We start from the raw sequence: 11,925 nt of genomic DNA, 5'->3' as shown, positions 1-11,925 counted from the left end.
AAAAGATAAAATTAAGATTAATAAAAAGTTATGTAGCAAATAGGTATTATATGTTATTCACATTAGTGAGTCACGTATAAATGATATCTCCGCTTGGAGACAGTCTGGCAGCACTATGACACATAGAAACAAGAAATTTAATTAATATTGTATTGTGTTCTACAACGCTGGACATAAGGTTCATATTGCAATAGAGTATATTAGTATCTAGCTGTACTTATTACATAATAACAAGCAGTTTATTTGCTGGGTTAAAATATTTATTAAAATATCTAATTTCTTTGATTAATGCTGAAATAATGAACTGTGTTCTTTTAAATGTTTTATGTGATGAACAGTTATTGGTTGAAAATAATATCTTTAAAGAACAGCAGGTTTTCAAATATTTTCTTTTTAAGAATTTATTTTAACTGATAGAATTTTACTATAAAATTTTATATTCGTTGTCCAAAAAAATAATTATTTGTTAGAAATTGTATTAGTTGCCAAACATTAGTTTTTAAATAAATACCGATGACAGATACATACTTAACATTTGCAAAATATACGTGCGTTGGCCGGGAATCGAACCCGGATCAACTGCTTGGAAGGCAACTATGCTGACCATTACACCACCAACGCCGTTGAACGACGTCGCGAAAATAATCATTTAATTGGAATCCTCATATCAGTCACTTGCGATAGCATTATTAAACAATAATAACAATCTAAATTGACCTTTGATATTTCCACTAATCGACGAATAACCTATAAATTAACAAACGAAACTGGTCTTCTGTCACTCAAAAGTGAAGACAATGACGTCTTCAGAAAATGCTTGATACTAGCATATTATTTTATCTATAATCTCTGTACATATAATAAAATTTGAGTGTCTGTTTGTAATATTAAAATCAATTTTTGTCTTTCTGTCTGTCTGTTTTTTCCGGCTAATCTCTGGAACGGCTAAAATTTCACTGACTGAAAGCTGATGTAATAAGGAGTAACTTAGGCTACAACAATATTTTTTTGCGAAATTCAAGCGCGCACGAATTCGCGGGCACAGCTTGTTTGTTATATATTTACCAGCGCGTAGAAATAAATCTGTATATCAAAATTCAGACCAATCGGATTTATGTGCTAAATAGAAGTTTCTCGAAAATTTATTGAGTTTTATCGTCGAGAAAACAGTATTAGTCAGGAGTATAAAAGTTGGAATTGTTGACACAGCATCATTACAGGTATTATTGGTGTGCTAATATTCCAGTTTCGAGCATATTACCGCAGCTGTGCAAAATTCACAGGTGTTTTTTTTTTTATAAAAAATAAAAAAATAATTATTTGCCGTACATGGTAAATGGTCAATATCGCCGACAGACATTGACGCCGTGAGAAATATAAAGCATTCCTTGACGACACCAATGCACCACCAACATTGGGAACTAAGATTTGATGTCGTATCTCTCTCGTACCAATGTCTATGGAAGGTGTTGACCATCAGGTGGCTCATTTACTCGTCTACCTATATATTTGAAATAAAAATAAAACTTCTCATAAAGAGGAAGAGAGGCTCAGTATTAGCTTTAGCGTATTAATTGATTGAATTCCAATTTATTCTTGAACTTTATGCATATATAAAAAGAAAAATATGTTTTCTTAATTAAATAAACGTACAGACAATACCCCTGTTATTATATTTAATGCCTTTAAATAATAATGACTGACAAACGGATCACGGACACGGATCAAGCAATTTTAATTTAAATAAACAGGTGCACAAAACTCGGCCAAACGTGACCAAAATGAATAAACTAACAATGTAAGCCTTATTTTTGTTACATTAAAGTTCATTTTATCTTTACGATCAATTGAAAGTGTATCGTCTTTTGAGACAAATGTAACTACTATTTAATATTAACTTTACATCATAAATAATAAGGTATATTTTTGAGTGATTTTGTTTGTGAATTTTGTGAGAACTTTTCTTAAGGGTTGAACGTTACGTCGAATGATTTCCGTGTGAATTAGGGACGTTGTGTTTTTTTAAATGGGGGAAAGTTTGGATATTCACCTGTCTTGTGCACGTAGAAGGTAGGTCCAATAAAAAAATTAAGTCTTATATGACATATCTCTGGTACATATGTCAGTTTGCAAAACTAATCATTGTATCTTTTTGTAGGTAACGTTGTAACAAATTGAACAAGAATATATATCTTATATCTTATATCTTTGAACATATCTTCTATTGTAATCTTGTTAATTTTGTCAAAATCAAAATAGAGTTGTTAATTTTTATAATTTTTAATTATATCTTCAAATCATGTTGGTATGGTATGGTAATGTTTGGTTTTTAGCGTCCCTAGTTCGAATCCTGGGTCCTCAAATCACCCTAACAAAAGTTATTGAGTTACTAAAATATCCTCTAAAATATTTTCAAACCACCTTAGGAGGAGCTTTCTATTTTTAGGAAACAATTGCAATCAATTTAAAGAGAAAATTTTGTTGTATTTCATCTCTATTCAAAGTCTACAAAATTGCTTTATATTTTTTAAATATAATATATTTAAAGTCACAGTCATTGTAAAAACACGAGGACGGAAGGTAAACTTATAAAACCTAGTTTCCGACTTCGCAAAGATACATATATACATATAATACATTCTTCCTTGGGCAAGGTATTCGTTTCTATAATAAAATTTATGTGTATAAAAAGCGTGGACTTAATATTTGTTGATTTTCATGTATATCCTATATATAAATTCAACTTATATATCCTGCCTTGATCCTCTCTGTAATTAAAATTGCAGAAAATTGCCAGCTCTTCTCGGTAGACTCTCCTTTCGAACCGATGGTAGTTTTAACTTTAATTCAATACCGTATCATGACGATACAAAAGTGCTTTTATGAAACTACTTGAATAAAGTATATTTTAGTTATAATTTTTTTTATTTTTTTATTTTTATGTCATAGTTTAGCGGACGAGCATATGAGCCACCTGATGGTAAGTGGTCACCACCGCCCATAGACAATATCGCTGTAAGAAATATTAACCATTTCTTACGTCGCCAATGCGCCATCAACCATGGGAACTAAGGTGTTATGTCCCTTGTGCCTGTAGTTACACTGGCTCACTCTTTAGACCCTTTAAACGCGAACACAACAACACTGAGTACAGTTGTTTAGCGGTAGAATATCTGATGAGTGGGTGGTACCTACCGAGAGGGTCTTGCACAAAGCCCTATCACCAAGTAATTCTCTACGCTTCAGTCATTAAAATATATTTTTTATGATTTATTTATGCAAGTTTATGTTAAACAAACAACAAAATTATGAATATAATCTGATTAATTAAAGAAATATTAAAACAGCCGCTAGTAAAAACGGTAATGAATTTTACTATCCAGTAAAGTATTTACGCTGTACAATTGTTTTTTTGTAAATAAAATAATAAACTTGCAGTTACTTGCGTAAATACAAGTCGTCTAGGTTTATACTGTTATTTAGGGTTGTAACACACGTGCAAAACGAATGCCATGCTAAACAAATTTTTAAATTCTGAACAATATTTTTTTAATCTGCACCAATGAAACTGAATACACGCAACAGCGTCCCGCCCGTGGTCGTGCCTTTATAGTTACAGATACTACGTGTAAATGATTTGTGTGTAGGCTTTCTGTGCCTCGGATACTACGTACGGTACGAATACTACGTAAAGCCGTTGATCCTGTGTTTGAACTCTTTACAGACCTACCGGTACTAAATATACAAAGTACTACCGTGTAATCGTCTTGATATATCCATTTATTTTATGTTAACATACACGAGTTTACTTTTGACAGGAACCGCCCCCAATAGCTTCGCTCTGGCTTCACATTTAAGTACAGCAGAGTTAACGGTACCAAAGGTTTATGAGGCGTTAACTCTAGCAGTTAAAACCAAGTTCAAATGCACTTATAAGAGACGCTGACCATTTTAACGCACCATATATATTATTAAATATATATAGCCTGTTCAATAAACGCATGTTCTATCCTTTATTTAACGATCCTTGACTTGTCTAATGCCTTCAATGCATCGATGTGTTAGGTCTTTTCATGAAATCTGTATTTAAATGGTTGAGCTTATATAACTGGTGTTTGTCAGGCAAATTATTCCAAGCAAAACAGGTTCACGAATTAAGAATCAAAAGAAGATTATATAAATAATATCGAACGGATTCTTATTGTCATGCTGTAAAGACTCGGCTAGAACAGATGACAGCGCTACGTGTGAGATAAAATAAAGTGAATACTTACATTTGGCGAAACGAACTATGTGACATGCCCATCCATCCAACGTAACTCATAATGTATTCCGTTACAGCAGTATTCTAGAGAGGGAATTTCATTTCAAGATAACTTTTATTCTGTTTTTCCATTTAATACGAGTAGGCAGTCTGGCAAATGGCCTCATGATAAATGGTCAATTGCGCCCATAATCCAATGGTATGCATATCCATATATAGCAAACGTGCCGCCAACCTTGGCAAGTAAGGTCTGCCCCTATGTAATTATGTTTGTTCCTATGTAATAATGTTCTTTGTGCCTGCAGTAAAACTGGCTCATATGGATCACGCCAATACTGCGTTCTATTTGAAGGTAAAGTATTGTGATGAGTGCCTTGTATTGTAAAGGGGCCTTTTTTCTGACTGGTAACGCATTACGCGTTTCCCCCACCTGACGTATATGTGGGAATCTCCAGTGTCCAGGACGCCTACAGTACACCGGAATACTTACAAAGAAACTAGCGGTACCCTCTCCGTCTCTTCGCCTCGCATCGCATCGCCTTTGCATGCGACCGTAACCGGCTTATATGTGCTCAGAGGGACATGCATAAAATCTTATACCCCATTATCTTCAAATTATACACATACTGTTGTAAATTTGTAATCTTACTAACGTTATAAATATTAAACTTTAGATGGATGGATGTTTGTTATTCACGGCAGAACATCTGGACTGGTCTGAATTAAATTTGGAACAAAGATAGATTTTAGTCTGGAATCTCAATTTTTATCCCAGAAAAATATTCCTCGCCCCCACTGAGACGTAGGCAAAGCCACGGGCGGGATCTAGTCTATTCATAACTTCATATCTATTATTCCTCTCGCTACTCGTCTCAACTTGCCGCCCTGTATTTTCACTTTATCTTTTAAGCTTACCTAACGACCCCTATAAGCTCCAGAACTTGCCCTCAAACGTCTAACTTTATCCATTTAAAGATAATCCTCGTTTACCACACGAAGCGATACTACACTATATTATGTAATTTCGGTAAATATATATTTTTTTTTAGTAAAAATATATTTTAAATAATTTCGTCATTATATAATGTACAAGTAATGTACATAGACATAAAGTATGATATTTCTTAGTTAAGAGGTAGTTCCTTCATATATCTTTCTATATGATTCACTAAAAAGAGTATGCAAAATAATACACAAATTAAAGATCTTTAAAGAAAAAAGATCTCCACTTGTATGTATAAGCGATTCCATGCTATTTGATGCTATATATACAATGAATTGTGAGGCTAAGGATAAGCTAATAGCTGGCTAACACTATCAGTGCGATGGGTCATCAAAGGCGCTCCAATCTCGGCTTAGTCGTGATAACAAGGATACGTTGAAAGGGTTATATCCTTTAAAAATAAATAGTTATTTAATATGCACAGATACGCACGCAGGGAAAGTAAAAAAATAATAGATTTATTCGAAACATACCTGTAGCCGTCATGAAAAGTTATATGTCGACATTTTTTTTTTAAATAACATATTGAGGCAAAGAACCGTCAGTGATGATAGCATGTCATATTTTTTACAGAAATGTTACTGGAATTGTAATATAAAAGTGTTTTTAAACATATCAGTTAAATTGCTTGTAACTATAATTATGTTAACTGATTTGACTTTTGAAGTCTTCCTGACTGTAATTTAGGAAAGATTAGCTAACTACATAGAAAATATTCAGAGAGACTCAGACTTACGAATAACAGCATTACATACTTGCCCAGGAAGTGTGGTCCGACCTAGGATTTAAATACAAGGCTTTGGATTTTTTGTCATCAACTAGACCAATTAAGCAGTCACAAGAAACTTTTAATACGTAAGTGCAATATATCAGACAGTTAAATATAAAAATAAATATATATTACTTTAAAAAATGTATTCTTGTACTCTCTGACTATTTAATGATCTATGGTTTCTGATAATGTCACTATGATAACACTGGTGGAAGTGAACACGAGATATTTCTGGGTATCGAAGGATTCCGCCTTCGGGTGCTTTATCATTGACCTGCTAAAGTGCTTGTGAAAATATTTTGTTCATTTTATTATATGTAACATCTTTCCTATCGTTTTCCTGTAACCGGAAACGGAAGTATGTAACGGCAGGAAAGCGCTATTTGATTTAACCACATGTCTATTCCACCAACCCGCATTGGAGCAGCGTGGTGGAATATGCTCCATACCTTCTTCTCAACGGGAGAGGAGGCCTTAGCCCAGCAGTAGGAAATTTACAGGCTGATTATGTTTATGTTATGGTAGAATATATGCGTGTGAACGTCGTACCTACCCAGGCTTCCAAAATCGGTTCAAAATGTACAGACAGAATATATTTAAGTACTGAATATGAATAACAATGAAGCAATACTTGTCATTAAGAGAAAAGTTTTTAATAAAAAAATAACCGACTTCGATGGCATATAGCGATGATTGAGATTGATTTGCTGGCATTTATTGAGGAGTTCCGTTGTCTGTGTCCGAAACTCATCATCAGATCTTTACGAAATTTAAATCGGATCATTTCGGGTGAATCTGATTCGAACAAAAATTCGTCTATATGACGGAGTTATGTCCGAATATATGTACATAAAAAAATATTGAAAACCTCCTCCTTTTCTGAGGTCGGTTAAAAAGCTGTAACCGTTTTCGTGTCTCAAGCTGTCCGAGTACTTACGAAACGTCGTGAGGCAGGTGTTAGATAATGCATGTGTGAAATGACGGTTCTAACTGTCCGTATTCCATTTCATCCAAAACTGTTCAGTAGTTTTTACTTGAAAGAGTAACAAAAATCCACCCATCCACTTCACAGACTTTCGTGTTTATAATATTACAAATTTCTGCCGCAGGCATCCTGGTGTGAGGGAGGTGCGTTGTGCAAGTGTTTAGCGATAAAATGTAACCTATTTTCTATTCCAGACTTATAATCCATCTCTGTTTCAAAATTAAACTCCGTTCTCGTATGATTGAGTAACTAACATCCATCCATCCAAATTTCGCATTTATAATATAAATAAGATTGATATAAAAACAGGATTTAAAATCGAAACAAACACAAATAAAAACATTAAGAATTTTAAGAAAAACTGTACAGAATATATAGCGAGATGCACGTAAAGTTGTAATACGCAATTAGTTTTAGCAAAAGTACTTATTATAACCCATAAAATTACCTGTTTTTTTTACTTTACAAGTTAATCTAGTGAGCGCCATTTTGTAAAATAATTTTATTACTATAAGCTCAAACAGATGTTCGAGCGCTTTATTAATACTCGTATAATCTTAAAAGGCGAGATAATATTGTGTATAGGGACTTAATTTGTTTAATTACTTATTAAGGTTCTGTAGGTAGAAATGTGCAATTGTAAGCATTATTGGCTGAATGTTTTCTTGATAGGTCTGTGGTCGAATGGACGATGTGAAGTGGCATTAAATATAATTAAAAACTATCATTATCAGTTTCTGCTCGCGCCTTAACGTCAGCACAAAGTTCTAACACGTAAACAAAGTTACTTTAAATTTTTTAATATTAATTAGGACGAGGAACTTACAAATCTTACAATAAATGTCATAATTTTGCGCTAAATTGAATATTAAAGGAGCGAGAAAACGATATACAGTAAAATCTATTAGTAAAAATTTTAAATTCAGAATTATTAATCGGGCTAAATACTGAGCGCTGATTGGTCTATATTACGCCATCAACTACTAACGACCAATGACCTTCTTACATTGACCAGCGTTTAATAAACTGGAGGTAAGTACTATTATGAGCTTAACACAGGCGTGTTTTTACGGCAGACTTTGTCGGTGCCATTTTGAATTTCATTATTTTTATTGTACGTTTGTTTTTCATGGTCCCATAACGTTTTTACTTAACTATTTTTTATATTATATTATCATATAGATATATTACTATTTATTGAGTATATATTTTGACCGTATTGTGCAGAAATGTACCAACTGAAAGAAGCAATATAAAGTTAGTTAAGATTTAAAATAAAAAGAGGAAATTACTTTTATAGTAACAGTAATCCTGTTAAATTATACATGTATATAACAATAATATTATGTATATTATTTTAAAGATATTTTATAACTTAGATTTTCTCGAATATTAATAATTTTATTGTCGCTTCTGTTGGTTGGTACATTTCTCCAAAGTACGGTCCAAGTTAGGTGACACGTTTATCTTATATACAGATGCAGATAGTTAAACACAGCTACGAGAAGGACTAGGATGGTGTATGAAGGTTATTGAAGATGTACTTTTTGTCACGAAATATAAAATAAGAAAGAGTAAGGAGAATGAGAATGGAGGATACGAGAGAGATTTTTGATAGTAATATTTATAAAGTACTTCGGCTTCTAAATGCCGATGAAAACAATTTTATTACAAATGTAAATATTACTACGGAATCTCACTTTCTTAGCCTGATACGAACTTATCCGAATTATATTACTAGAACCAGCTCGTTTAGCGTCCAGTTTTATGGACACTAAGAAATAAATTGATAGTCTTAAATAAAATTGTACAATTTATTTTTTGCAGGATAATTTACATCTTGATATTAAACCTGTGATAGAGTCCTGATTGTTGAACCTTAGAATTGTGTGTTTATTTCATTGCATTTGCATATTTATAGAAGTATAATGTACCATATAAAAATAATAATTTATGCTCCATTTTATATGGTATATTAGTTTTCGTTTTTTACCCACAAGTGAAGGGAGCCATTTGTAGGCTATAGGGATAAAAAGTATTAGCAGCATATGTGCTATTTCCAGACGAAAATCTATCTCTGTGCTAAATTTCATTCAAATCCGTTCAGCCGTTCTGTTGTGATTTGGTAACAAAACGTCCATCCATCCGAACTTTCGCATTTATAATAATACTAGTTGACGTCCGTGGTTTCGCTCGCGTTTAAACGGCCAGTCTACTGGCGTTACGCATAAAAAGTAGCCCATGTCTTCCATGGGGTTTGGCCGTGAAACAGTGACAGACGAAGTTATTTTCGCATTAATAATATTAATAATATTTATATGTAAATATTTTGTGAGTTGTGAAATAAGGGAATAAATGAATCGTTGAATGTAGACAGGTAGCTTAATATAAAAAAATGACTTGAGGTACATGAGGTAGTGGTTTTAAAAGCCTCAGAACCTGAGAGAACATCGTTAGCTCAGTGATACATATTACTATGTTAACATTTTGCAATCATAAGTTTAATCCAGCGTGGCGAATACATTTGATAAGCCTTCTTACTTAACAAGATTAATAAAAACTTATGTCGGATTAGACGTGTAATCTGATTTTTATTATTAAGTCTTCGACAACGCGGACGGATATACGCGTTGAAGAAACAGCTTATAAAAATTAATGGAATTTAAATTTAACTGTATGCTTTATTTATATAGGTCACTCTTTGCTTATCTTGTGTTTTAGGGGTTGGTTGTCCGGTGTAAGCATAAAAAGTAGCTTAAATCAGTCTTTGGGGTTCAAGCTTCGATTTTGTGATCTGGCCCTGAAAGAACAGACAGACAGACTTTCACATTTATAATATATAGATAAAGACTCACAAATCAATAAAAAAAACTATAGAGTTAATGATATACAGGTCAAAAAATATGCTGTCCAAAAGATTGTCCAGCTGCATTGATGCTCGCCCTATTAGCTCTGGTATAACCAGCAGGCTAAGTTAGCTCCAGATCGTGTTTCAGATGTATGGAATAGTTTCGTGGAAGGGCATTTAATACTGTTTATATACATTCTATAAAGGTAATAGCCATTTGTTATAAGTTTAACACATTTCAAAGTCAACGTATCTTTTTTAGGTCAAGTTATTTGCATCTATAATAAAATCTTACAAACAGTTTTATATTTGCCACTCAGAACCGAGATGGCTAGAACCGAATGAGGTTAAGTTCCGGCCTCACTATTGACTTTTATGATCTTAATTCAAGATTATAATTAAATTCGAATAAAGATATTGTCAGGAAACTTGAATGTGTCGAGTGAATTCGCATATGTGACAGCTATCAGAGTTGGAACAGAAGCAACCTTCAAGATGTCTGCTTAAAATTAGGGGATGCCAATTTTTTTCTCGCTGGAGCAACGCGTTACGCTTTTCCCTCACATGAAGTGATTGGGGATACTATGGGCGACTCACTGATGCCCAGGGCGCCTAGGCCCTAGTACACCGGAATACCCACTAAAAAACCAGCGGTACCCTCCGTTTCTTTAGGTGCCAGGTGATTCCTTAGAACAACGGTGTGTCATTACTTTATATATTGTTACACAATCATAAGTATTATGCTTGAGCTTTCGATAAGCAGACTTCAATTTGCTTATAAAGATAATTGCATTAGTTAGGTACAATACTCTGTTTCAGAAAATATTTCTATCAGAAATGCATGGATTGAACGATCTCTGTATATCGTGTAGAAATGACCTATTCGTCTGATGTTTGCATATTTTGTAATTAAAAATAAATAGTATAACCAGCCACTGATTTTCTTTTCGCTTCGTGACGATTCAAAATTTTTAGAAATAGATTTGTAATAAATATTATTATTTGAAGAGTTCAACTATTCAAAATACAAATTGTTTCATTCAATGTAGAAACCTTTTACATTCATGCAACTTTTGTAAACGTTAATCCTTATATATAATATAGTTTTAAGTATTGGTGCAAGAAATCATAAATATTTTATTTATGATACATAAATAATATACTTACTCATTGATAGTCATAGCAAAAGCAACAACCGATACACAAAAGAAAATGCTCGGACCCGAAAATAAGTTACGAGTAATATAATAACTGTTCACACTTATAAATTACAGACAGTGATGCAGGCACATTTTAAAATGTCAACTGAGATAAATCGGTCGGCGTTTATTTTGAGAGACGAGGGAAGTCATACGCTTGGATGAAGCGAATGATTTGACATATTATAATCACTAGCTAATTATAAACATGATAGATTATAAAATAAAGTCCGAGGAGATGTTGCGAGACTTACGTTACATTTACCTTTAATTAATATCTATGTTCTATGGTCTAGTGGCTTTATATACGGTCGCAGATCTATGGATCTTCGGGAGTTGGAAGTGTGTCCCGTGCCTCAGAAAGTATATGAAGCTCTGCGCTTGAACTCTTTCTGATAGTGTCGGGTTTATCGTCCCTTCGGATTATGAGACTGAAGGAATATCAGTGCATCTGTATTTCCGCACAAATTTGTGCATTATAATGCCAAACAGTGAAAACATGCATGCCTGGGCTTGCAGTATCTACAGTATCTACTAGTTTGAAACATGATCGACGTGAGATGTATTTAAATTTCTTATTTAGCTAATGTCTGTTCATGTTTCCAGTGGAAATATATTCGAACGCAATGGAGATATGTAACTAATAAGCAGATGAAGTACATTTCCAGACGAACAGTTGTTATTTTTCTTCTTGTATGTTCTTAAGTGGGTACTTGCCTTATGTCATGGTCTAGAAAAAATAAATGTCAACAGCCAATCCCAGACCTAAGGGACCGATTGGATGAATTACGTCTTCGATGCTAGGTACTTTGCCGTTTGGTATAATAATTATATACATAATGAACTTCGGTTTG

The 11,925-nt window shown here is 33.4% G+C and overlaps 1 non-coding gene across 1 annotated transcript; it reads right to left on the bottom strand.

The window, feature by feature from the left end:
- Positions 1–549: 549 nt before the first annotated feature.
- Positions 550–621, bottom strand: Trnag-ucc (transfer RNA glycine (anticodon UCC)). The gene has a single exon. It is a non-coding gene; the product is annotated as a tRNA-Gly (tRNA).
- Positions 622–11,925: the final 11,304 nt, after the last annotated feature.

This window comes from Vanessa tameamea, chromosome 23, assembly GCF_037043105.1.
Source record: "Vanessa tameamea isolate UH-Manoa-2023 chromosome 23, ilVanTame1 primary haplotype, whole genome shotgun sequence".
Taxonomy (NCBI): domain Eukaryota; kingdom Metazoa; phylum Arthropoda; class Insecta; order Lepidoptera; family Nymphalidae; genus Vanessa; species Vanessa tameamea.
The sequence above is the reverse complement of the archived record's forward strand: the minus strand, read 5'-3'. Positions and strand labels throughout refer to the sequence as shown.